At 42.3% G+C, this 24,939-nt stretch overlaps 1 long non-coding RNA gene across 7 annotated transcripts in view; it reads right to left on the bottom strand.

Annotated features, from left to right (window-relative positions):
• LOC131737584 (uncharacterized) overlaps positions 1-24,688 on the bottom strand; it is a 62,547-nt gene extending 37,859 nt beyond the window's left edge. For 6 of the 7 annotated variants that reach the window (XR_009329232.1, XR_009329226.1, XR_009329231.1 and 3 more), the window contains exon 1: positions 24,222-24,688. This is a non-coding gene — a long non-coding RNA (uncharacterized LOC131737584). The remainder of the gene's footprint in view (positions 1-24,221) is intronic. The other variant, XR_009329228.1, reaches the window with a different exon arrangement.
• Between the last annotated feature and the right edge of the window lie 251 nt (positions 24,689-24,939).

Below are 24,939 nucleotides of genomic sequence, written 5' to 3'. Positions count from 1 at the left end.
GGTAAGGTAATTGTGTCCTCATTAGGGCAATTTCTTTCATCGGTGTAAACTGGGAGCTTCCACAGCACAGGGGTTGAATACTTATGCAAGCAAGATATTTCATTTTTTTATTTCTTAAAAATATTTCCCAACATAAAACCAATGTCACCATACAATAATTGATTTTGAGTTTCAGTGTTTTAAAATAAAATATCAAACAGAACGAAATTTCAATGTACCATTTGTAATTCAGGAATATGAGATAATTGGTCAGGGGTCTGAACACTTTTGCAAGGCACTGTATATACTTTTTTTTTTTAAATCATTTATTAAAAAAAAAAAATCCCTAAAGGTCTTCTTTATAGATACTGCATTTGATTTACAATGGCTTCAGGACATGACTCAGATTGTGGGTTTTCTGTTGGAGTCGGCGGTTCTGTATCTCATAGGAAACAATGTGACATTGGTAGGGGTAAATTCCTTGCAAATAATGATTCAGATGTACACAGCTCCCCAGGGTTGATTCAAATAATGATTCAGATGTACACAGCTCCCCAGGGTTGATTCAAATAATGATTCAGATGTACACAGCCCCCCAGGGTTGTTTCAAATAATGATTCAGATGTACACAGCTCCCCAGGGTTGATTCAAATAATGATTCAGATGTACACAGCTCCCCAGGGTTGATTCAAATAATGATTCAGATGTACACAGCCCCCCAGGGTTGTTTCAAATAATGATTCAGATGTACACAGCCCCCCAGGGTTGTTTCAAATAATGATTCAGATGTACACAGCTCCCCAGGGTTGTTTACTTTTTGTTTAAATTGAGAGAACTGTTGTGTACCCCCCCCCCCCCCCCCAATACCATCGCTGGTAAAGGGGTGGACTTATTTATGTTATTATTATTATTTTGTTGTTATTAAAACACGCAGAGTGTTTTGGGAGAAACATTGTTTTGGACCTGAGTTATTCACTGTACCACTGCACCTGACCACACCTACCCATGAGCAATATGAAGAGATATTAGGCAAGCTGATGAGCAAAGCTAAGGACATAGTTAAAGTTACCTTGCGTAGCAACCCAGCGCTGGACCCCAAGCAAGACCCATCAATTGTGTTTGACATTCTGAAACAAAACTTACTCCTGTATGCCATTGGCTGATTTCTACAACACGGTTCCCAGGACTGGCGAAGATGCAATGGATTTCTGGATTCGTTTGAACAAAGCAGTTGATGTGGCAGACGAATGTTCACGTCGGCAGGGGAGGAAGATTGAAAATCCCTGTTTGGAAGTGGTTATGATGTTTATAAAACATTGCCCAGACTCTGGCCTTGGGAGAGTATTTAAACTTAAATCTGCTGAGAAGTGGACAGCCAGTGAGGTTCAGGAGCATCTCGACGATTTTCAAAGAGATCAGAAAGCGAGAAGGAATGCAAATCAGCCTGTGTTTTTGATGTCTAGATCCGTTACTGCTTGCACACAGACATCTCACGAGTTGCAGGTAGCGTGTACTCAGGTTGATCAGCTTTCCCTAACACCATCACCTGCAAGTACACCACCTTTGGAGGAACCAAGCCTTCACAAAATGATAGGAATGCTGGACAGAGTTCTGTTACTGATCACGCAAACCACCACAAAGCCTGGTTCAAAATCCTTCTAGATCTCATGTTTACCATGGTGGAGCATGCAAGGTTTGTGGCTCTTCTACACACTCCACTCATGCTCACTGCATGTGAGAAAATTTGTGGATCCAATGCTTCACACATGGTCACATCAAAAGGGACTGTGCTGCCCGTTCCAGGCCTGGGCCGCCTGGGACCCAGCCCCATACAAGTCATTTAAACTAGAGAGCCCATATAGCGAGAGGGGAAGTATTGGCATTGTACAACAAACCCTCAGTGTGGATAAAGACCTGGAAGCCATGTTCATGCAACATTGTGAAACGTTACAACAGGGTCAGAAAGCCATTTTTGTAGGATCACAGAGACTTGAAAAGTTTGGTGACCTGTTTTACACCTCTGTTACTGTTTGTGATCTTGTCGAGTTGAAGGCCATGCTTGATTCTGGTTCCACTGTGTGCACCTTGAGCGAAGCAGGAGAGTTGAAATTACTATCGGCTGGTGTGCTTTCTCCGAAGCAAGCCGGACCTGACTGTCTGGTGCTAGTTGGCTGTGGAGGCCTGACAACTCAGACAAAATGTATCTATGATTTACAGCTTGAGGTTTATGGTCTAAAAATGGTGATTCCTACCTTTGTTGTACACCGCCAGCTCTCTACTTTCCTGTCCAACCACTCTCTGCTCGACCCTCTCCAATCTGGCTTCCGCTCTGCTCACTCTACTGAAACCGCCCTCCTGTCTGTCACCAACTCACTTAAGTCTGCCCGAGCTGCCTCTCTCTCCTCTGTCCTAATTCTCCTCGACCTCTCTGCTGCCTTTGACACTGTTGATCACTCTATTCTACTATCATCTCTCGCTGACCTGGGGATCTCTGGCACTGCTCTGGCCTGGCTCTCCTCCTACTTCTCAAACCGCACTTACCAGGTAACCTGGCATGGAGCAACCTCCACACCTCACCCTCTCTTAACAGGAGTCCCCCAAGGGTCAGTCTTGGGTCCTCTCCTGTTCTCTCTCTACACCCGCTCCCTGGGCCCCCTCATCGCATCCTATGGTTTCTCATACCATCTCTATGCTGATGATGCTCAGATTTTCCTCTCCTTCCCCACCTCTGACACCACCATCTCCTCCCGTATCTCAAACTGTCTGTCTGCTATTTCCTCCTGGATGCACTCGCATCACCTCAAACTCAGCCTCTCTAAATCTGACCTCCTTTTCTTTCCCTCCTCCTCCCCCTCCTCTGATCTCGCTATCTCTGTTCCTCTGGAATCTACCACACTCTCTCCCTGGCTGGCCTCCCTGCGTCCACCACCTGTCCGCTCCAGCTCATCCAGAACTCCGCTGCCCGCCTGGTGTTCTCTCTGCCTCGCTTCTCCCATGCAACTTCACTACTCCGCTCACTCCACTGGCTACCGATCACCGCTCGCATCCAGTTCAAGACTTGTACTAGCCTACAAATGCCTTGACCAGACTGCACCCAGCTATCTCCAGACCCTCATCTCTCCCTACACCCCCACTCGACCTCTCCGCTCCGCCTGCACTAGAAGACTGGCTCTACCTCCTCTACACTCCCCTGCCTCCAGAGCCCGCTCCTTCTCCACCCTCGCTCCGCAGTGGTGGAATGACCTTCCTACAGATGTCAGGACCGCCCAGTCCCTGACCACATTGCGGCGCCTCCTTAAGACTCACCTCTTCAGACAGCACCTGTAGAACTCCTCTGTTTTTCCCCTGGGACACTATCACCCTTCCTTAAATGCACTTTATTTGCCCTTATCTGCCCCCTATTTTACTGCATTTAATCCTGTACTTCAGAGTACTGTAATCTGCCAAGTGTTTAATCTGTAGTATTTTGTATTTAATCATATATTGATGTAACTATCACTGTCACTGTTATCTGCTGTATTATTGAATTGTATTTTGTCACACTTGTACTTGCTTGAACCAAAGTCATTGTATTTATCTTGCTCTTATTGTATTGCTTGTATTGTAACACTTGAAATGTATTTGCTTACGATTGTAAGTCGCCCTGGATAAGGGCGTCTGCTAAGAAATAAATAATAATAATAATAATAATAATTGTAGGTTCTAATGTTATCAAGCACATATTACAAGCTATGAGGTCTACAGACAGTTACTGGGAGCTGATTTCTTCAAAGAGCAACAGCTCTGATGGTGAACATTTCCTAGAGATGTTATCAAGCGTTCAGTGGAAAGGCGATGGTGTATCTGTGAAGATTGGAACAGTCAAACTAAATGAGGCAGTCACTCTGTTACCAAAGCGTGAATATCTGGTGTGGGGGAAGTTGCCTAGTTCTGCTTGTGTGACTCCAGGGAGCACGTGATTGTCAAGCCGACCACATCTAAAACTTCGCCGAAAAACATTCTAGTTGGAAGAGTGGTCACACCCATGTGGGGAGACCGATGGGTTCCAATGAAGATTATCAACCCTCCCTTAAAAGCTATAACTTTAAAGCACAACCGTAAACTGGCGGACAGTTTCCCTGTCTTGCTGTTGAAGACCTGAACATTGATCAAGGAGTTAGTCAATATGTGTGCCTCTCAAGCTTCTGAAAACCATACAGTACGCTCTGCAGCTACTGATCATGTGACAATTTTACAAGACGCAGGATTAGGTGATATCGACATTGAAGCTTGTCAGACCTCATCCGTCTGGAAGAATAAATTGGCACACTTATTAGTGGAGTACCAAGACATTTTTTCGAGAGGAAAACTAGACTGTGGTGAGGCTAAAGGCTTTGTGCACAGGATCCACTTATCTGATGAGCGTCCACTTCGACTTCCTTACCGTAGAATCTCGGCTGCACATTACCAGGAGTTACGAAAGGTCCTGACAGAAATGGAGGAGAAGGGGATTATCAGCAAGTCTGTTAGTGAATATGCCTTTCCTTTAGTCATGGTTTGGAAGAAAAATGGGGATCTTAGGATTTGCACAAATTTTAGATGGCTGAACGCCAGGACCATCAAGGACGCACACCCCCTACCTCATCAAGCCGATTGTCTTGCAGCATTGGGAGGAAACGTTTTCTTTAGCACAATGGACCTGACGTCGGGATTTTATAACATTCCTCTCCATCAGGCAGACAGAAAATTTACTGCATTCACTACTCCACTGGGGCTGCACGAGTATAATCGCTTACCCCAAGGGTTATGTAACAGCCCTGCATCTTTTATGCACATGATGTTGAGTATTTCTGGTGACTTAAATTTTTCTAGTCTCCTTTGTTATCTTGACGATTTGCTTGTGTTTGCACCATCTGAAGAGGAGGCTCTGAAACGCCTTGAGATAGTGTTCAGTCGTCTCCGAGCTAACAACTTGAAAGTGCCATTGTCACCTTTTGCGCAGGACTGTCAAGTTTTTAGGTCATCTCATTGACCACAACGGTGTTGGGGTTGATCAAGACAAGATAAAGGCCATTTCGGACATAAGGAAAGAGGATCTTATGAATGATGACGGCTGTACACCATCTCAAAAGAAGGTCCGGTTGTTCCTCGGCATGGTCCTGTATTATCAGCACTTCGTACCAGGCTTTTCTTCTATTGGCAAGCCTCTCTTCAGTCTCACTGCAGGTCAGAAGCAGAAATGCAAGACGGCTAAAGGCCCGGGAAAGCCTGGTGCTTTTCAAAAACTGTTCCCACAGGATTGGACCACCTTTTGTGACGCTGCCTTTGCGAAATTGAAGGATGCTCTTCTAAACAGTGCTATTTTAGTACACCCTGACTTTGACATACCATTCGTCCTGTCAATCGATGCCTTACTCAATGGTCTTGGAGCTGTGCTGTCACAAATCCCAGTCGGAGAGGACAAAGCAAGACCAGTTGCTTTTGCAAGCAAATCATTGAGCCGCAGTCAAGCTTGATACCCAGCCCACAGACTTGAATTTCTCGCATTGAAATGGTCAGTCTGTGACAAATTTAGTCATTGGCTTAAAGGCCACAGATTTACTGTGTGGACTGATAATAATCCGCTGACTTTTATATTATGACCAAGCCAAAATTAGATGCGTGTGAACAGCGTTGGGTCGCTAAACTTGCCCCTTATACTTTCGATATTAAGCACATTCCAGGCAGGTTGAACATCGTGGCAGACGCCTTGAGTAGGGAGCCTTTTGTGAAGCCTCTCGATCAGAGATTGCTGTCTGTGCCTTATGCTAAGTTGATGGAGGAAGCTCAAGAAGTCACTGTCAATGGAAGAAGTGTGCAGTTCGAGATATGCATGTGGAATGGGACGTTGCTTCCAAGCTCAGAGCTGTCGGCCTTGCACAACATGTTCAGCAGCTGGTGCCTTCAGGTCAAGATACTCTACCCACTTTCTCCCTGCATGACCTACAAATTCACCAAAGACAGGACGCTACTATCTCTAGGATTATCACGTATGTGGAGAGGAGAAGACGGCCTTCCAGGAGAGAGCGGTTTGGAATACCAAACCATGCCCTGAAACTTGTTAAACAGTGGGAGAAACTTGTGCTGCAGAATGGCATCTTATATAGGGTTTCCAAGGACCCACTCACATAGAAGAAAAGGTTCCAATACATCCTCCCTGAGGTATTGCGAAATGAGGCTTTAACTGGAGTACATGACCTGGCAGGTCATCAGGGGCAAGCTCGAACATTATATCTCACTTGTCAGCGATTCTTCTGGCCTGGCATGGAGAAAGACATTTGAGAACATGTGTGATGCTGTCACAGATGCGTCTTTGCCAAGATCCCTGAACCTGCTGCAAGAGCCCCCTTTGAAAACATTAGGACCACTGTTGCACTTGAGTTCATATTTATCGACTTCTGAAGACAATGAAAACAAGTCAGTCAACGTTCTTGTGGTAACAGACCACTTCACAAAGCTGGCTCATGCCTTTCCTTGCAAGGACCAGACTGCCAAGCAAGTTGCAAAGAAACTATGGGACAATTTATTTTGTGTATAAGGCTTTCCTGAGCGGATTCACTCCGATCAAGGAGTGAATTTCGAAAGAAACTTAATAGCCGAACTGCTTGAGTTAGCTGGAGTTAACAAATCCCACACCACCGCATACCATCCAATGGGTAATGGCGGTACTGAAAGATTCAATAGAATGTTGGGGAACATGCTCAGATTGTTGCCACCTAAAGCAAAGCACCAATGGCCTCAACTGATCCAGTAAATGACATTTGTATATAATTGCACGGCCCATGAGACAACTGGATTTGCACCTTTCTTTCTCATGTTTGGTAGGGTACCCAGGTTGCCAGTCGATTTGATGTTCAAAAATGTCTTGAATGACAGTGCAGTGTGTGATTACAATTCTTATGTCCTGTCTCTCATCAGTGATCTCAAGAAAGCCATGTCTCTAGCTCAGCAACACTCTGCTAAAGAGCAGACCCATCAAGCCAAAGAGTATAACAAGAAATTAAAAGATTCGCCTCTCTCCGTGGGAGACAGAGTCCTCTTAGCCAATAAAGGGGAACGAGGCAAACGAAAACTGGCAGATAAATGGGAACCAACAGTGTACACTGTGTTAGACACGAATCCTTCAGTCCACATTTATAAGATCCAGGATCAGTCTGGGAACACCAGAGCAGTGCACAGAAATCTGCTGCTCCAAGCCAACTTCTTGCCTCTCCATATGCCTGACGATAACCCTTCCACAGATTTCCTTAGTGAGATGGAAGACAGTTCATTACAAGATTCGCTGCCTTCAGAGTCTGTTGCCCTTGTCGAGGAAGCAAGTGCTGATGATCGCATCTGCTCCTGAGTTTTTGACAACTTGACTTGCAACAATACTGGCAGATCTCAAACATTACAAGACTTGGATTCTAATTCTGTTTCTGCCTTAACTACTGAGAACCTGGCACAATCCAGGCACTGATGTCTCATCTGCTCCTCCCACTTTCCCTCACAGCACTAGCTCCCCCACTTGTCACACTAATATTCAGGGCTCTGTCTCTGGCCGTGAACCTGTCCGAACTAGATTTGGTAGAATTGTTCGATCAGTGAATAGGTTAATTGAGCACATGACTTTGCAACACGATCAGAATCTGCTCCCTAGTGTGTAATCCTTCACTTCGTTTTAATGACTGACGGGGGATGTTGGTAATGTTCTTGTATCAGATGTATCTATATTATCTATACATGTTTTGTTCTTTACCACCCTGATGTTAAGCTTAGATGATATGGAATTCATGTTTTATTTACTGCATGTCTATTTGCCTAGGTGTTTGTGGTGTACTAGGCATCACATTAGTCTAGGAGAGATTTGAGACTTGATCAACCTCAATTTTTTTTCTCTAAGCCTTCTGTTAGGTAGCAAAATGCTGACTTAAGATGTATATGTATTTTCATGTGTGTCTGACTTGGGCCTGATGATTCTTGAGTGTTTGAATTTCAATGGGTGGCTATTTTTTTTCTCCTTACAATGTCGTATATTGATTTTGGTGTAATTTAAGGGGGTTGAGTGTAACAGGTTTAATACAGAGTTTAATTCTACCAGTTTAATTTCATCAAAAGTCAATTGTGATAATGAGGTTAACTGTTCTGACACCTTGGTGAGACAAAGTGAGTGGACAATGCCCTTTTAAATAGTTCCGGTTTCGGGTTACCTCTTCCCAGTCACTGCTTGAATGGAAAGAGGGTAAGCATCATGACGCTTCCTCCAATCATAATCTTCAGTTTTATCGAGATAAAAGTACTCCAATAGTTTTGTAATTTTAACAAACTGAAATAGCTTCTACCTGTATCGTTTTATTCCCATATAAGTGTCCTGTATGTTTTTAATACATATATTTTTGTTGCATTTGTGATTACTGTAGTTACACGTGGTTGCTATGTATACTGTGCGCTGTCCCCCAGGGTTTTGACCTAAGCTGAATTGCATATCGGGTGAATCTGTTTTTTTTTTTTTTAGGGATTTAAGGAAACGTACATTGCTGCCTGAAACTGAAATCTGTTTTTATTTTAACAGGTATGTTGCCCTCCCTTTTATCAGCTGTACATAATTGTTTTGAATGTTTTTATATTAGGGTTTAACGGTAGGATCTAGTAAACTACACAGCGATAGCATGTAAGCGGGGTTTTGTTCAATTTTGTTTTTCTGCAAATGCATGTTATAATTGTACTGTCTACTGTGCCCAGTCACTGCTTGAATGGAAAGAGGGGATTTAAGGAAACGTACATTGCTGCCTGAAACTGAAATCTGTTTTTATTTTAACAGCAATAACCACAATAAACTGCCTGCCGTGCCTGAATTGTGTCGTCCGTGTATGATAAGGATAGGGGGACAGAGTAGCAGAAGCGAGAATAATAAATTAAACACAACGCAGAGACATTCACATTACCGGAGCAAAAATGAACCAGTTACACATACACGAGTAGAAAAAAGTTGAATTGTTAGAGAGCATAAATGTGAAAATACAATTAAAATGGGAAAAAGAGGTCACACAATCGATATCAGAGTTATCTACAGGGATTTCAACTCTGCTGAGGCATCACAATCCAGTGACGCAGGAAAGACAAAAGCAGTGTCACTCAGAGCTACGCGAGTGATGTGAAATGGGATGTTTGCACACATGTTTACGATGGTTTATGTTGGTTGCAATTAATATTTTATGTAGCTTCTTGCAGGAGAGGTGATGATAACTAGATTAATGTGACACCTGAAACATGAATAAGTCATGAGTGACATGAGATTATTGATGGTGCAATGGTGAAATGCAGGTAGTGCAACTGTTTGTGTGAATAGGGTACGGATACTTTATTGTGGGAGATTAGTGTATAATGGAGTGGACTAAAATATTTCTAAACATTGTACAAAAAGGTTTTTGTGTGTTGTGTAGTGTGCAGATTTCTGTACAGGGGCTGGCCACATTTGGACTAAAAGCAGCACATGGGAAAACAGCACATGGAAAAACAAGGTGGTGTGTTCTCATATTGAGAGGAACTTGTTTGAAACTACCGAGTCTCTATATAGCTCAAAGAGTTTAGCTGTTTTTACCATGTTGCAGCGGCAAAACTAAATCACTTAGAATTACCATCTGTACCAATATCAAAAGTCTGAAACTTTCTTATATCAAATGTGAAAAAAAACATACATAGAAAACAATGTCTAACTAAGGTAAAATTGTTATTCTCCTTCTTCTTCCTCTTCCGTCTACTTTTTAAGGGTGTGTAGCGACTATTCAAACAGAAAAGCTAAATAACTGGACATCTACCAATCATGTGATTCCACATGTTGGTCAACATCAAAACATACCAGGGAATGCAAGCAGTTTGATATCCACACCATTTATATTAAACTAATTATTTATGTTTTAAAACAGCACATATCGCAGGAAAACAAAAAAAAAAAAAAAAAAAAAAAAATACAGTGGTTTGAACTCGAAATATGACGTTCTTGATGAGCACACGACCTTAGCCCTCTGCACCACTGCGCAGTTGTTGAAATGAGTTTGTTTATTAAGCTTACATCTAAGCCTGACCAGCTTCGATTTCCTGTGAAAATTTCTATTTCCTGTTTGTTTGGTAGATACCACAGAATGGAATTGCACACAAGAGTGGCATATAGCTTCCTTGTCTAAATCCACAGCAATTGACATTTATATACCTATATAAAAAGTACAAGTTTCATGTAAAAAATAAATAAATAAATAAATAAAATAAAATAAAAAAGATATATATATATATATTGCAAGTTGCCTAAAATTAATAGCGCATCAAAGAGTCACCGAGGTTGAAACATTTAGCTACCAACACACACAAACGCACTCACACACACACACACGCACACGCACGCACGCACACATACGCGTGCACACACACACTCTCACACACGCGTGCACACTCACACACGCACACATGCACATAAACGCGCACACACACTCACACACAATCAAGTCCTTTCGTACATATAATGTGAACGTGAGCAGATTCAAATAAAAACACTTTCACTCTAGTATTCATTTGGTCTGTGTGTGTTTAATATGCAACCGCTCTGCACTAGAAATAGCCGTCATGGTCACTGGACCATACTGTCAATTTGTATGTTTTAAACACAGCAAACATCAGTTATTTTCGCAGCGGTAAACAGCTTATCTCCCCAAAACACATTTTAGGCTTACAATCCTTCGAATAATAACTGTGCATGAAATGTCCCGTGAACTATTTTGCATAAACCTGCCCAACCTAATTATAGGCGATGTCAATTTGCTACTGAGAAAAATTTAGTGTGGCTAGCTGCTAGTCAAGAAATGGATCAACAACATTACATGAGTGGCTCTACAAAAAGGAAATTGGAGAAGGAGGCCAAAGCAACTTTGCTTTTACAAAACATCACGTCGATAAATAGGAACCTACTGTGTCACTTGATGAAAGCCAAAAATTTTGAGTAGAGACTTTCAATGTGATAATCGACAGGTTACTGTCTTATCTCAATCACCGACTGGGTGCCTATAGGGAGCTGAACGGTCGCTTTGGGGTTCTCTTTGAAAACGGCGTGTCTGACCTCAGTGACACACGCAAATGGCCAGCAGAGCTTGCTGCTGTTTACTCAAATGACCTTGGCCTCAACTTCGCTGATGAACTTATCCACTTCAAATTTTTCATTCAAGAAGAGCCAAACAAATATCCTACACAACTGCTTCTAATTCTGCGGCAAACAGACTCCATTCAACATTTCCCAATGTGTTCATTGCAGACTTTTTCTGACCTTGCCCGTTACTAACTGTGAGGGGGAACGCACATTTTCATTGATGACAAGAGTGAAAAATGAGCTGAGATCAACAATATGTCAAAGGCGGCTTAATGCGTTATTGCTGATGGCGATCGAGTCGGAACTGTTAAAAATAATGGACTTTGAGGACATCTAACAGAGTTCACCAAGAGGAAATCGAGGAGGAAGGTGTTGGCCTAAAAGGTAAGGCAGTGGTACTTTTTCCTCATTTGCTGTTGATGCGCAACTATAAAAACAATATCTGAAACAACTTGAATGCAATGCACAATGGACGACTATTGTGGTGTGATTCATGTCTTAGAGTTTGGGTTGTGCAGGTTATATGCGTGAACTTGAGCTAACCCTATGAACATGTCTTGTTGCCATAATTTCTGTTATGAAATTAAAATTTCACATTGAACACGTGCTCTTGAGTGGCATTGTGTTGTTTTATAGCTAACAGTGCACCGTCATCACTTTTGGGTGATATCGCTGCTTGTTGCAAACTCTGGGTTGGTGTGTAGACAGACAGTATGTTGTGTTTTCATGTGGTTACGTACTCTGTGTGAGTGTTTGTGATTGTTGCATTTCGTGCTGAGGTGTGTGTGTGTGTTGTTATTGCTTAGCAGATGTAGGGCCCTATGAAATATATGTTATTATTTTGCATTTTTCCTGATTTCCATTTTAATCATTTCGGATTTCCCCATACAATTAAACACACACTAAATACCCGATACATAATCAAAACAAGATGCCTAATATGTGGAAAAGTTACACAAGGAGGCAAGGGGGCTTCGTGAATGGGACGGTGGGTGGGTGACGGTGGGCCCCTTCAGAAGTGATTGTTACTTTGACGGGAGACTGCCTGTCAATACCAGGTACTTTAAACTTTTCTTTGAAGTTTTGCTTTACAATAACAAATAGTAGATTAAACTGCAAAAATTAGTTGATTTACTTTTAATGTATCGATGCCAGCTCGATGCCCTCATTTTAAATAATTCCCACCTCGCTTTGCTCGCCTTAAAGATTCCTGGGTCGCTGGGCTCAGCCAGCTACTCACTACTATTCTCTCCTAGCAGAACTTTTCATCTCTCATTCCATTACAGGCAAGTTATAAATATATTTATTTCACTCCTCCACATGCTGTTTTAATTGCATATGGATCATTCCAGACACCACCTGATACGTGAGCGCAAAAATAACATAAATGTTCATGAATGGGGGGGGGTCAGACTGTCATGAAGGGGGGATACGTGATATGAAACATACCGTTACAGCAAAGAATACATTTACATTTTTAATGACGGGGGGGGGGGGTTCAGGACCCCAAGGACACCCCCCCTCCCCCCCCTTACTGGATCCGTCCCTGCACCTGCAATGCATGGATTGTTTTGTTGGAATTGGTATGAAAACAAAAGTTGTTAATCATCCAAAACTATGTTGTGGAAAAAAACTAAGCTGAGAGCTTCGTTGGCTTGAAATAAAGTACAATTCATGAATTATATTGAAACTGTGGAGATTCTGGAAGACTTCAGGGACTAATTTTATGTCAGGCAGTAACACACAGTAAGTTCAAATATTTCTCACTATTTACTGTGTTCGATTCTATTCTGACATTGCTAGGTTATATTGCTGTAAAACAAGACAATTTTACCAGCAAAGTATTTTGCTAATTTTGCATTTATTATAAGTCTGCATTATTAATGTGCCATATATTTATTGTCAATTTGTGATAGTGTAATCTAGCACTGCAGAAGCGCAAATATTTGTTGACGGAAAAATGTACAATTTTCAGTCGTTTTCCATGTTTTACTGCAACGGTGCCAATAAGCACAGCTGGGACATTATCAGATGTTATTCATTTAAAGTACAATTACAGGCATTATGCTGCTTTTCTTTCAGTTTACAGTGTGCACAATTCTACAAACTGACACATGCGCTTTTAGGCATTAATATACTGTATACGTATTTTATTTAGTTCCAATCCATATATTGTATTAAAACAAAATGATGAGAAGAATGGCACACTAAAAGCATCTAAGGTTGAGCTGGAGAGATATTTGGAGGAAACACATACAGATTCAAAAAGGCAGGAGCCTATGTCAATTCCGTCAGACATCCCACCTATCAATCCACCAGAATACCAAATGGAGGACTGTGCACCTAAGTGGAAAGAAATAGAGCAAGCTGTGAAAAAAGCAAGGGCTTCATCATCTCCAGGGCCTAATGGAGTTCCGTACAGAGTGTACAAGAGTGCTTCAGGAGTTCTACGAATTCTGTGGAAATTGATGAAAGTGGCATGGGAAAAACAGGTTGTACCAAGAGCATGGCGCCGAGCAGGTGGAGTCTTTATACCTAAAGAAAAAGATTCTACAAGCATCAGTCAGTTTCGTCCCATTTCCCTATTAAACGTAGAAGGCAAGATTTTCTTCAGCATTATTGCTCAGAGATTGTCAGCTTACCTATTAAAGAACTGCTTCATTGACACTTCAATACAAAAAGCGGGCATTCCAGGTTTCCCAGGTTGCTTAGAACACATCAATGTGATCTGGCAACAAATTCAATCAGCTAAAAAGGAGAGGAAGGAGCTCCATGTGACATTCCTGGATTTGGCTAATGCATATGGTTCAGTGCCACATGAACTACTTTGGGCAGCATTTGATTTTTTCAGTGTACCGATGACAATAACAAATTTAGTGAAAGCCTATTTTGGAGATTTGCAATTCAGTTTTTCAACTTCAGAATTCAGCACTACATGGCAATGCCTAGAGGTTGGAATAATGGCAGGATGCACCATTTCTCCACTGGCTTTTACCATGGCAATGGAAGTAATCATTAGGGCATCAAAATGGGTAGTAGGAGGAGAGCGCTTGGCTTCTGGAATGCGACTACCACCAATTCGAGCATACATGGATGACATGACAACCATGACTACAACAGTAGCCTGCACTAATCGATTATTGGGCAAATTAACCAATAACATTGAATGGGCACGAATGCAATTCAAGCCCACTAAATCAAGGAGCATCTCTATAATTAAAGGCAAAGTAGTAGATAAAACATTCTTCATTAATGGTGAGGCAATACCAACAGTGTCTGAGAAGCCAGTGAAGAGTCTTGGGAGATGGTACGACGGGGATCTAAAGGACACAGTTCGTGTGGGAGAAGTTAGACAACAAGCAGTGGAAGGGTTGAAGAGCATAGACAGCTGCGCTCTACCAGGTAAACTAAAACTCTGGTGCTTTCAGTTTGGTCTACTGCCGAGGTTGCTGTGGCCACTGACTGTGTACGAGGTTTCTTTGACAACAGTAGAGAAGCTGGAAGCTTTAATCAGTTCATACATCAGGAAATGGTTGGGAGTTCCACGCTGCCTCAGCAGAGTGGGACTTTATGGTAAAGGAATACTGCAGCTACCAGTCTCTGCTCTAACCGAGGAGTTTAAGTGCGCCAAGGTCAGACTGGAAATGACATTAGTAGAGTCACGCGATAAATGCGTAAGGGAGGCAGCACCTGTGTTGAAAACTGGAAGAAAGTGGGCGGCAAAGAAAGCTGTGGAAGATGCAAAGGCTGCCCTTCGAATTGGTGATATCATGGGGCAAGTTCAGCATGGAAGAGGGGGTCTTGGTTTCAGTTCAACTCCTCCTACATGGCACAAGGCGGCCCCAGCTCAAAGAAGGAAGCTGGTAGTCAACGAGGTGCAAAAGCAGGAGGAGAGGATGAGGTGTATAAAGGCCATTTCCCAGGCCAAACAGGGAGAATGGATGAGATGGGAGAGTGTGGAACAACGCAAGATTGGCTGGCAAGACCTATGGTCAATGGAACAGAGCAGGATCAGTTTCCTCATCAGGTCAACATATGATGTTCTCCCATCACCACAGAACCTAAACCTCTGGGTAGGAGAGGATCCCTCATGTCCTTTGTGTTCATCACCTGCAACATTAAGGCACATTTTGACAGGATGTAAGGTGGCTCTTAGCCAAGGACGGTTTACTTGGCGCCATGACCAGGTGCTGCGATGTTTGGCCTTAGCATTGGAAGACAAGCGTAACATGACCAATAAGTTGCCACCTGTTCCATCAAAACATTACACACAAAAGACAACATTCCTCCGCCCAGGAGAGCAACCACCAAGAAAAGGTGTTAAAACCAATCCTCGCCCAGGACAACTGGAAGCTGCTAGAGACTGGAATATGCTGGCAGATGTTGGTCAACGGCTTATTTTTCCACCTGAGATTGCCACCACTAACCTTCGACCAGATATTGTCTTGTGGTCTGGATCAGCACGCCTTGTTCACCTGGTAGAGTTAACAGTGCCATGGGAGGATGCTGTAGATGAGGCGTATGAGAGGAAGAAACTGCGGTATGCTGAACTAGCCACTGAAGCGGAACAGCGAGGATGGAGAGTTCGGGTTTACCCAGTGGAAGTGGGTTGTCGAGGATTTGTGGCACACTCTACAACCCGGTTTCTCAGAGACGTCGGATTCAGTGGCCAAGAGTTGCGTCGCACAGTGAAGAACTTATCTGAAGCAGCAGAGAGGAGCAGCAACTGGCTGTGGTTGAGACGGAAAGATTCTGGCTGGGGACAGGTAAGTAAGCTGGGCTGAGTTGAGTGGGGGACGGAGGGGGGTGATGCTGGGACGCCAGAATCACCGTCGAGCCCTCTTGAGGTGTCGTGGGCTAGTCGACGAAACACTGAGGATGGAAGGTGCCCACTTGAAAACCCCAGAGATGTACCCTACTTAGCTCAATCCAGACGGTTGTCATGCTGATGCGCTGGGGAGGCCGCACTTTGGTTGATCCCCGGAGCCAGCATCGCAGCCGTTGTGTGTGCTGATGCGCCAGGGAGGCAAAATAAGCTGATCCCTGGAGCCAGCATTACACTTCAGCCATTAACACCAGACAGAAGGATATCTACATCATCATATGGAAGGAAACGTAAATGGATGGAGACGCATATGGATCACATTAGTTTACTGTAAAGCTACGTCTTAGTTGGTGCTTATCTTGGCGAGAGCCGAGTTCAAATCAGCATGAAGTTTTAACATCTACTCTCGTGTAATGGAAATCATGAAGATCTGGATACGTCCAGTGACTGCTGTGAATAGTGCAGCTGGCAACAAGGGAAAGACCTTGTGACAGCCTGGAGAGACAGCTGACAGGAGGAAAGAGACCCCATTGGGGCTGGTAAGGGTTAGCTACCCTTGTCGGCAGTATCCAGCTCTGTGTTTACAGGATGCTGGAGACACCCGCCCAAGGCTTCTAAGAAATTAAAGAGAAAAATACCCCTAGAGTCTGCGAGAGCGGGGGCGGAAGATGACTCAACGTTGGACAACACGGTTAACTACTTAGGAACGGAAACGGATATGAGTATGGAGAGTACTTCACAAAAGACTAGTTCAAGATCTGCAGTTAACAAAGACATGGAACTCCAGGTTTGTGTCTGCGGCTGGAGCAAGGCGACAACGGTCAGGGGTTTGAAGATTCATCAAGGGAGAATGAAATGCTTGAGGGAGAAGGGACAAGGGCCTCGCATTGATCAGTACTTCTTACGAAGTCAGTCAAGTCAGTCGAATGAAATCCAGCGACAGGAAGCAAACCACAGTTCGCAGGATATCAGCACCCCTGTCATAGATGTGAGGAGGACTTGCATGGACACAGTTAGTGATGAACCTAATGATCCTTGTGAACCCGGTCAGACAAACCAGCATAAGAGAGAAAAGAACCTCAACGGGCACAAGCCTGGAGTTAAATGGCCAAGAGCTTGTGAGAAAACTGCATGGGACACAGTAAACACAGATCTCTGCGTTGCATTGGAAAGATTAAGTGGAACAGTTGAAAAGAAGCTGGATAAATTTGGGGACATCATCTACGCATATGGAAGTGAGAGGTTTGGAGTTGAAAAAAGGAAGGAAAAAGTACAAACTATTCCTGGAAAGTCTAGACGGCAGCAGGAGATTGAACGCTTAGTTAGAGAAAGGAGACAGCTGAGGAACCAATGGAGAAGAGCAGAACAAAGTCAGAAGGAGGGACTCAATCTCTTACAAAGGGTCATAAAAGATAAGCTTGCAACATTGCGCAGAGCTGAGCGCCTACGGAAACGCTACAAAAAGAAGGAGCGTGCGAGAGCTAACTTTTATAAAGACCCATTCAAATTTGTAAAGAAGTTATTCACCAGTGAGAAGAATGGCACACTAAAAGCATCTAAGGTTGAGCTGGAGAGATATTTGGAGGAAACACATACAGATTCAAAAAGGCAGGAGCCTATGTCAATTCCGTCAGACATCCCACCTATCAATCCACCAGAATACCAAATGGAGGACTGTGCACCTAAGTGGAAAGAAATAGAGCAAGCTGTGAAAAAAGCAAGGGCTTCATCATCTCCAGGGCCTAATGGAGTTCCGTACAGAGTGTACAAGAGTGCTTCAGGAGTTCTACGAATTCTGTGGAAATTGATGAAAGTGGCATGGGAAAAACAGGTTGTACCAAGAGCATGGCGCCGAGCAGGTGGAGTCTTTATACCTAAAGAAAAAGATTCTACAAGCATCAGTCAGTTTCGTCCCATTTCCCTATTAAACGTAGAAGGCAAGATTTTCTTCAGCATTATTGCTCAGAGATTGTCAGCTTACCTATTAAAGAACTGCTTCATTGACACTTCAATACAAAAAGCGGGCATTCCAGGTTTCCCAGGTTGCTTAGAACACATCAATGTGATCTGGCAACAAATTCAATCAGCTAAAAAGGAGAGGAAGGAGCTCCATGTGACATTCCTGGATTTGGCTAATGCATATGGTTCAGTGCCACATGAACTACTTTGGGCAGCATTTGATTTTTTCAGTGTACCGATGACAATAACAAATTTAGTGAAAGCCTATTTTGGAGATTTGCAATTCAGTTTTTCAACTTCAGAATTCAGCACTACATGGCAATGCCTAGAGGTTGGAATAATGGCAGGATGCACCATTTCTCCACTGGCTTTTACCATGGCAATGGAAGTAATCATTAGGGCATCAAAATGGGTAGTAGGAGGAGAGCGCTTGGCTTCTGGAATGCGACTACCACCAATTCGAGCATACATGGATGACATGACAACCATGACTACAACAGTAGCCTGCACTAATCGATTATTGGGCAAATTAACCAATAACATTGAATGGGCACGAATGCAATTCAAGCCCACTAAATCAAGGAGCATCTCTATAATTAAAGGCAAAGTAGTAGATAAAACATTCTTCATTAATGGTGAGGCAATACCAACAGTGTCTGAGAAGCCAGTGAAGAGTCTTGGGAGATGGTACGACGGGGATCTAAAGGACACAGTTCGTGTGGGAGAAGTTAGACAACAAGCAGTGGAAGGGTTGAAGAGCATAGACAGCTGCGCTCTACCAGGTAAACTAAAACTCTGGTGCTTTCAGTTTGGTCTACTGCCGAGGTTGCTGTGGCCACTGACTGTGTACGAGGTTTCTTTGACAACAGTAGAGAAGCTGGAAGCTTTAATCAGTTCATACATCAGGAAATGGTTGGGAGTTCCACGCTGCCTCAGCAGAGTGGGACTTTATGGTAAAGGAATACTGCAGCTACCAGTCTCTGCTCTAACCGAGGAGTTTAAGTGCGCCAAGGTCAGACTGGAAATGACATTAGTAGAGTCACGCGATAAATGCGTAAGGGAGGCAGCACCTGTGTTGAAAACTGGAAGAAAGTGGGCGGCAAAGAAAGCTGTGGAAGATGCAAAGGCTGCCCTTCGAATTGGTGATATCATGGGGCAAGTTCAGCATGGAAGAGGGGGTCTTGGTTTCAGTTCAACTCCTCCTACATGGCACAAGGCGGCCCCAGCTCAAAGAAGGAAGCTGGTAGTCAACGAGGTGCAAAAGCAGGAGGAGAGGATGAGGTGTATAAAGGCCATTTCCCAGGCCAAACAGGGAGAATGGATGAGATGGGAGAGTGTGGAACAACGCAAGATTGGCTGGCAAGACCTATGGTCAATGGAACAGAGCAGGATCAGTTTCCTCATCAGGTCAACATATGATGTTCTCCCATCACCACAGAACCTAAACCTCTGGGTAGGAGAGGATCCCTCATGTCCTTTGTGTTCATCACCTGCAACATTAAGGCACATTTTGACAGGATGTAAGGTGGCTCTTAGCCAAGGACGGTTTACTTGGCGCCATGACCAGGTGCTGCGATGTTTGGCCTTAGCATTGGAAGACAAGCGTAACATGACCAATAAGTTGCCACCTGTTCCATCAAAACATTACACACAAAAGACAACATTCCTCCGCCCAGGAGAGCAACCACCAAGAAAAGGTGTTAAAACCAATCCTCGCCCAGGACAACTGGAAGCTGCTAGAGACTGGAATATGCTGGCAGATGTTGGTCAACGGCTTATTTTTCCACCTGAGATTGCCACCACTAACCTTCGACCAGATATTGTCTTGTGGTCTGGATCAGCACGCCTTGTTCACCTGGTAGAGTTAACAGTGCCATGGGAGGATGCTGTAGATGAGGCGTATGAGAGGAAGAAACTGCGGTATGCTGAACTAGCCACTGAAGCGGAACAGCGAGGATGGAGAGTTCGGGTTTACCCAGTGGAAGTGGGTTGTCGAGGATTTGTGGCACACTCTACAACCCGGTTTCTCAGAGACGTCGGATTCAGTGGCCAAGAGTTGCGTCGCACAGTGAAGAACTTATCTGAAGCAGCAGAGAGGAGCAGCAACTGGCTGTGGTTGAGACGGAAAGATTCTGGCTGGGGACAGGTAAGTAAGCTGGGCTGAGTTGAGTGGGGGACGGAGGGGGGTGATGCTGGGACGCCAGAATCACCGTCGAGCCCTCTTGAGGTGTCGTGGGCTAGTCGACGAAACACTGAGGATGGAAGGTGCCCACTTGAAAACCCCAGAGATGTACCCTACTTAGCTCAATCCAGACGGTTGTCATGCTGATGCGCTGGGGAGGCCGCACTTTGGTTGATCCCCGGAGCCAGCATCGCAGCCGTTGTGTGTGCTGATGCGCCAGGGAGGCAAAATAAGCTGATCCCTGGAGCCAGCATTACACTTCAGCCATTAACACCAGACAGAAGGATATCTACATCATCATATGGAAGGAAACGTAAATGGATGGAGACGCATATGGATCACATTAGTTTACTGTAAAGCTACGTCTTAGTTGGTGCTTATCTTGGCGAGAGCCGAGTTCAAATCAGCATGAAGTTTTAACATCTACTCTCGTGTAATGGAAATCTTAATATATCAATGCAACTGCCTTATCGATGTGCAGCAGTGTGGAATAGTACGAGAGCTATGTGGAGTAGTGGTTAGGGCTCTGCACTCTTGACCGGAGGGTCGTGGTTTCAATCCCAGGTGGGGGACACTGCTCCAGTAAAAACCTCTGTATAAATGGGGAATTGTATGTTAAAAAAAATAATAAAGTGATATCATTATCATAGGAATCAGTGTGATCCAGTGGTTAAAGAAAACGGCTTGTAACCAGGAGTTCCCCGGTTCAAATCCCACCTCAGCCACTGACTCATTGTGTGACCTTGTGCAAGTCACTTAACCTCCTTGTGCTCTGTCTTTCGGGTGAGACGTAATTGTAAGTGACTCTGCAGCTGATGCATTGTTCACACACCCTAGTCTCTGTAAGTCACTTTGGATAAAGACGTCTGCTAAATAAACAAATAATAATGTGAGATAATGTATAATGTGATATCTTGTAACAATTGTAAGTTGCCCTGGTAAGGGCGTCTGCTAAGAAATAAATAATAATTGATGTAAACCATTTAAACATGTTTAAACAGGAAAGCATGCATAAAAGTTGCAGTTATTTTATCACAGTATTGATCATTAATAATAAAATAGTCACAACATTCATTATATTCGGCCTGGGACATTTCAATTTCAGTGACATTAAATTTGACTATATTATGGCTACCTCTGTCTTTTCATACAGTTGCACTGTAAAACCACAGACTTGTGAAATGTTTGTATGTAAATGGCATGTGTGTATAGTAAAAAAAAATACAAATAGAAGAGCTCTATTCCTAAACAGCAGTGTTCATACGTCATTAGGTGTAACACTGGTGTTTAGTCATTTGGAACTCTAAATAATTGTTAAACGTGATGTGTTTAATCTGTGCCATTTTTGTTTAGATTTTAAACACCAGCCCTGTTATAAATGTGTATAAATGTTTAAAAAGTGTTACAAATCATAAACACGTGCAAGAGTTTATAAAACACCACACGGTGTTTAAATCCTAAACACATTTCAAATCATAAACCCAATGATGTGTTTTAAAAGTGTGACAAGTGTTTTTCAGTGTAGCTTTTATACTTGTTCTATTATTTCACAAACACAACATTTTAAACAAATGTATGAAGGTCAGACACCGGGTTTTGCTTATTACACACTCTTATCTTAGCCACTGTACTATATGTGTTTAAACATTTTTTCTGTTTTCTTGAATTATCTGAAGTAGTTTTTTCTTTATATCAGTTTCCCCTAGAAAATGTCTCCAAAACCATTACTTTGGTTTAAATCGACACATTACTTTGTATCTAGACTCAGGGCCAGCAGTGTGGAGTAGTGGTTAGTGCTCTGGACTCTTGACCAGAGGGTTGTGGGTTCAATCCCAGGTGCGGGATACTGCTGTTGTACCCTTGAGCAAGGTATTTTACCTAGATTCAGTATAAACAACTGGATAAATAGGTAATTGTATGTGAACAGAATGTGCTATAATTGTGACAATTGTAAGTCAGCCTGAAACACTGGAACCATCATGCCTTTCACCATGAAACGACAAAGAAAACAACAACATAAATACTACAGGATAAGGATCAACAAATGGCAGCCCACTCACAACAACTACAATAACACATCAGAAACCAGAGACACAGACACATCCACAATTTCAGCAAACTCCAGACCGATCACAGCACGTTGAGAGTTACTATCGTGCAACTGTCCATGTAGCATCTCCTGGCCAACCACAGCCCGTTGAGTTATTGTTAATGTAAAATATTCCGAACGACATCCACCCATTGAGGAATACTGTTGTGCAACTGCCCAAGTGACATCTCCAGACCAAACACAGCACACTGAACAATACCGTCGTGCAACTGTCCAAGTGACATCTCCAGACCGAACACAGCACACTGAACAATACCGTCATGCATTTCTATATTTACATGAGAACATTTACTATTAAACAAAAGTATTGTATTCTCTATACATTAGTATTTACGTGTGTTACCGTTTTATTTTCTAAATAGATTCGAGAACAATAATAACAAATAAAGACTAAAAACAAACCTTTCCCACCACATATCACAGTATACAAACACAATAATAACAATATATACAAAAAGTAAACCAATTTATATAATAATAATAATAATAATAATAATAGTAATAATAATAATAATAATAATAATAATAATAATAATAATTTCCAGACAGATACGGGAGCGACGTGGAAAGACAACCTACCTACGCCAGGTACATTACAAACTGGGCAGTAGGTAATTGCAGTGACAGCGGTTTCTTAGAGATGGACTGACCCAAGTTTCAATTATTAAAACAGTTCCCTGTAGGGCCATTGAATCGATAAGGATAAAATATATACGACTGGAAGTCTATAAGCACTAATTCAGATAATATTCTGATTCTAGAAACACGATGTTTTGGATATTTTTCACATTTGAATATTACGTTCTCCCTATGACTTATTTTGGATCAGTCCATCCGCATTCCAACTAACACTTGCCTTTCCACTTGCTGATCACACGAGGTCGCTCTAATATATACAGGCTTATTACAATGGATACGCTGGTGAAACTACAACCCTGCTACACTATGTACAAGGTTAAAACAGACACAGATTAAAATCAACATGATAAAACCTGTGCTGCTTTAAAAGTGACTGGAAAAAAAAAGAACCATCTATAAAAAACAGTGTATGTGAGGGCCGGGGAGTGTTCTCTTAAAACGTTCAAAAACAGTGAACATAAAACAGTACTGACAATAAACTTAAACTATACAACATAAGTAAAGAGACAGTGTATAAAACTGTGTGTTAAAACTCCAAAATTCTAAAACACTTAAAATTTAACTTTTACTAGTATACATTACAAATCTTTTAAAGATGCATAAAGATAAAACAAATCAAAATCAAATAAAACATTCAAAATAAATCAAAAACAAAAGTCAATAAAACGGAAACAAAAAAGACGATATAAAACCGGGGCAGCGTTCAGAAACGGTCATGCCAAATTTAATCTAAGGCGGATTTTGACGTAAATACAGTATTTATCAAAGCTTGATATTGAGTTTATATAGAACGAAGATGTTGCTGATTTACACTCCCATCTGCGATAAATGCGTTACAATGAAAATTTTGTAGAATAAAATAAATATAAACTTTCATGATATTTTATTCATATGTTATAGGCTACATGAAATTAAAATATTTTACAATTACAAGTCGTAATCAAAATACTCGCCTGTGTAAGTTTAACATGATTCCCTAATATGTAAAAATACAAACTGAACTGTTAGTGAGATTTATGATGCAGATCATGTGTTTTGTAAGTAATTTTTTGTTTTAATTCATCGCAAGGTGAATTTCACAAATATACACTTGCAAAGCAGCAAAGGAAAACAAAAGAAGCATAGGCCTAATTGAATCCGTCTTGCTCAATGCATCTACAGTGCATGTACAATTCAGAGAAAGTTTTAATTAATACATTTATTTTGTTTTCAATTCTATTAACAGCTGCACCTTCCTACAAAACAACTGATAGACTGTTATTAAAAAGAAGAAACCTTAAGAGTAGGCAGTGGTACATTATACAGGTATTTGTTATTCTGAAATGTAATCATGTTATTTGTTGTTATTCATTTTTTATATTCATTTTGAAATGTTTAGTCATATGTATATTGTTACCTCCTGCCCGTCCATCTCGTTCGGCTTACTCACTGGCTTACCCCGGGCAGGTCGCTGCGCGAGTCTCGCAGATCGTTGAAGGGTGGATGGAGACCAAAGGCTTGCTTTATCCGGCGGCAGAAAATAAGGCACTGACTCAGCCAGTTTAACTGAAACCAACCGTTTATTAAGAAAACAATGTAACAGTACAGAGGTTGTATTCAGCACTGCAAGGCCCTCCGTGTAGTACACTCATACCGCAGCACAGTCCCGCAGTACAGTACCTCACCCTAACGCAGCTGGGAATCAGAGCGCGCCAATACTCCCGCTCCGAGTTTATATAACAAGGCTCCTTCCCGCCACACAAATGTAACAATTTCAGAGACAGAGGAGGGAGTGCTTGGGGGTTTCAATACATAAAACACAACCAATACATACAGTTGACAATACAAACACAGGAGATATTCACATACACTAGACCCCACTAGTATAACAATATTAAATAATTATATATGCATGTGTCAAATTAGGCCGAATTTAAGTACTGTGCAATGTTTTTAAAGTGTGTAACGAAACTTACATTTCCGGGAAATGGTAGCATTTAAAATAAATATAGAAAGTGAAGGCAACCTGTTTGATGTGCAGATATATACAGTACTGTGCAAAAGTTTTAGGCAAGTGTGAAAAAATGCTGTAAAGTAAGAATGCTTTCAACAATAGACATTTTTATATTTATCAA

This window comes from Acipenser ruthenus, chromosome 7 (assembly GCF_902713425.1).
Source record: "Acipenser ruthenus chromosome 7, fAciRut3.2 maternal haplotype, whole genome shotgun sequence".
Classification (NCBI taxonomy): domain Eukaryota; kingdom Metazoa; phylum Chordata; class Actinopteri; order Acipenseriformes; family Acipenseridae; genus Acipenser; species Acipenser ruthenus.
This window is presented reverse-complemented; position numbering and strand designations above follow the sequence as displayed.